The sequence below is a fragment of the Zingiber officinale genome, chromosome 9B (assembly GCF_018446385.1).
Source record: "Zingiber officinale cultivar Zhangliang chromosome 9B, Zo_v1.1, whole genome shotgun sequence".
Taxonomy (NCBI): domain Eukaryota; kingdom Viridiplantae; phylum Streptophyta; class Magnoliopsida; order Zingiberales; family Zingiberaceae; genus Zingiber; species Zingiber officinale.
Genome location: NC_056003.1, coordinates 60,354,182 through 60,357,785, shown reverse-complemented (window position 1 = coordinate 60,357,785; position 3,604 = coordinate 60,354,182). Strand labels below are relative to the sequence as shown.

The 3,604-nt window shown below is 33.4% G+C and overlaps 1 pseudogene; it reads left to right on the top strand.

Annotated features, from left to right (window-relative positions):
- Positions 1–341: 341 nt before the first annotated feature.
- Positions 342–2,028, top strand: LOC122023033 (annotated as a pseudogene).
- Positions 2,029–3,604: the final 1,576 nt, after the last annotated feature.

The following is a 3,604-nucleotide window of genomic DNA, read 5'->3' as shown; positions in this document are numbered from 1 at the left end:
CGAAAACCCTAGATGCTCCACTGCCTTCCATCCTAGATGGGCCTCAGGTTCGCTTCTGCCATATGCATCGCTGCCGCCTCAACTAAAAGGCCTCTCTATCATGCACTCTTCAACATGCGACTTAGTGATCAAACACAAACCCTAATGAAAACGAACCTGCGATAGAGGAAGAGATCTCTGCTGCTCTTGGACAAACTTCTTCTCCGCATACTCGCCACTGTCACTGAAACCCTTCGCCTCCCCGCCTCCCTCATTTTCAAATCATTTGAGGGGTTTTGTTCCTTACATATTTTTTATGCTTGTTTCTGCCCAAATAGAGTCCTTTTTGTGACCTATTTCTGCGTAAATTTTTAGTCACAAAATCTTCAATTTTTTGACTGATTTCAGGTCGATTCTTAGGGCTTCCAGTCGTGAGATGTTGGTGTTCAAGCTTAGTAGAGTTTTGAATCTACTCATCCCTTTTTCAATGATTTCCAGCATCAATTTGGATTTTTCTGGTGAGTATAGCCTCCTGCTCTATTCCAGCTTTCGATATATCAAGTTTAAAGATTTTTAAGAGCTCGATTTCAACCTCTAGTGTGAAATTACAGATGGGTTTCGTGAGGTATACAGGCTGCCAAAATGGGAATTTTACCTACTTCGATTTAAATCTATTCACTGCAATGATTTAGCTCATGATCAAAGTAAACTTAAAGGATTAATCCAGAGCCTATGGGAACTTTCTGAATTCATTTTATTTAAGGTATTCTTTCCTTTAATGGTCATCCCTTTAGTTTTCTTTGTATCAGTATATTGTTATGTTACATATCTTTTTTTTGTGGGAATACTGAAGCTAGTTACATGATTATCTGTCATAATTGCAAATAAAACTAAATTTTTATGTTTGGGGTGTTTTCTGTTGTCAGTCTTATTATTGGGGTACTTTCTGAATTATTTTTAGAGTTCAACCATGTGGAAGGAAAATGCATTTGGTAAATATATATACAACACGACAGAATATGTTGCTTGTTCTTGTGTTGGATTTATTATTAATTATGTTTTTTTTCATGGTGTTAAAATATATTCTAGTTTGCATTTTACTGCTTCACATCAACATATATATCTATATATATATTGACTTAAATTTTCTTGCAGCATCATTCTATCAGAAGACTGAAGCAAGGCAATCTCACTCTCCTTCTGCCATTGTCATTGGTGGTGGATTTGCAGGGATTGCAGCTGCTCATGCACTGAAAAATGCAACTTTTCAGGTGTTATGTCGATATAAATTAACAGTTTTTTCAGTTGCCTTTACATATTAGATTCTAAGTTCTGATATGAATGCAGTGTGTGAAGTGGCTGGGTAAATTTGTATCACATGGAAGTTTATTTTTTATTCCTTAGGTTGTGCTTTTAGAATCTCGGGATAGAATTGGTGGTCGAGTTCACACTAACTACTCATTTGGTTTTCCTGTTGACATGGGAGCAGCCTGGTATGCTTCTTTTTTTTGTGTTTTTGTTTTCATTCCTTCTGAAGAGGATTGTGGCCAGCCTTCAAAATTTCAGTGACTAGAAGTTTTAATTTGGACACTTCAGGTTGCATGGTGTCTGCAACGAGAATCCATTGGCATCTTGGATTAGAAGACTTGGTCTACCAATTTAGCGAACTTCTGGTGACAATTCTGTCTTGTATGATCATGACTTGGAGAGGTAATGGTTAACTGAATAACTAACAGATATCACTAATCATGGAGACTATAATCTTATGGAGACAAATTTACTTCTATTTTTCAGCTACGCACTCTTTGATGGTGATGGACATCAAGTACCTCAAGATCTAGTGGAAAAAGTTGGTAAGGTGTTTGAAACCATTCTGGAAGAGGCAAGTTCTTTATTAACCTTATATCTGCAGTGCTGATAACTTGGAAATATTTCTCTTGTGAAATGATTGTTCAACGTTTACAGGCTAACAAACTCAGGTATGAAACAAATGAAGACATGTCTATAGCACAAGCTATTAAGCTAGTCATGGAGAGGCATTCAATATGATGCATTATTAATTAATTAAGTCTACTTTATGAGATTTCAGATTTTTTTATTATTCATAGGCATTTAGTTTAGATCAAGTGACATTTCTTTATCTTCTTCTTACAGGTGGAGTTTGAAGGATTAGGAGAATTAAGAAGCAAGGATGAAGAAGATGAAGGATTAGGAGAATTAAGAAGCAAGGATGAAGAAGATGAAGGCATTTAGTTTATCTTCTTTCTTTATCTATTTGGTCCACTTCTATCCAAGTACGATGCAAACATGGCAAGGATGAAGAAGATGAAGGATTAGGAGAATTAAGAAGCAGTGTTTTGTTACTCTTCTAGTGTTGTACATGGTAAAAGTAGTTCAAATGATCCAACTCTTCAAAACTGGATATCAAGATTAAGATGTTGTGTTACTCTTCTAGGATTAGGATGTTGTGTTGTTCTACCTTTGTTTTAATAGTGTCATTGTCATTTTGTTGGCTGCTTTTGAAATTTCTTCGGAATGTTGTAAATATTATTTTTGAATGTTAGAAAATTATATGTTAAATTTTATTTACAAATTTAGTATTTTGAATGATTTATAATACTAAAAAATTGTATAATAAATTTTAATATTTTTTTTATTTTTTATCAAAAAAAGACAACGGTTTTTCACTGTTGTCGTAAATAGTTTAAAACTATTGTTGAAGGCCCTGTTATTAAAGGTAGACGCTCAAAGACAACGGTGAAAAACTGTTATCTTTGAAGGAAAAGACAACAGTTTTTCACCGTTGTAAAAACTGTTGTCTTTGTCTTCAAAGACAACGGTTAAAAACTGTTGTCTTTGAGTACCCCCTTTAACAACACAGCCTTTAACAACAGTCCGAAAGGGGCTACGACAACGGTGAAAAACCTTTGTTGTAAGGCTTTTTTCTTGTAGTGATAGCTCAGCTGAAATCCAAGTAAGCATAATATACTTGTATTTTGTAGTTAGGTTAGACTTAGCTCTCAATTCTTACATTGTATTTTATTCATTAGGTTTGATTTTATACTTGCTTTGCTTTCAAATCTTAGTCTTAGAATCCAAAATCCAAACTCCCTTGTTAATTCTTTAGCATTGACAACTATGGACTAATTAGTGGGTGATCATTGATACTGATTATGGCTTTTGTACAATTTTAATTTATTTTATATTAAAAATTCTGATATTGTAAGACTTACTTGTTTCATATTTTGATTTGTTAGATTTTCTCAACAAAATTGGTTGGCTCATTAATCTGTACAAGAGAAGCAATTTATCTCATGAAATTCGAAGACAGGGAAAGCAAAAAGAAGAAATTGAAGGCATGGATGCTATTAGCTCAAGGATGGAGGAACAAATTATTGAAAGGGAAAAAAAATTATTATTACAGAAAGTAGGCAGAGGGAAGAAAATCTTAAGGAGATGATTCGGAAATGATTCAAGAAATGGAATATACAAATCATTTATATCTAGGAAAATTTAGTCTTTATAGTTTGATTATTGATCAAATTTGTTTGGATAATGCAAATATTTATTTATTTTAATGTTAATTGTATAATACATTTGGAATTAGAAGTTATTTCTTTTTAAT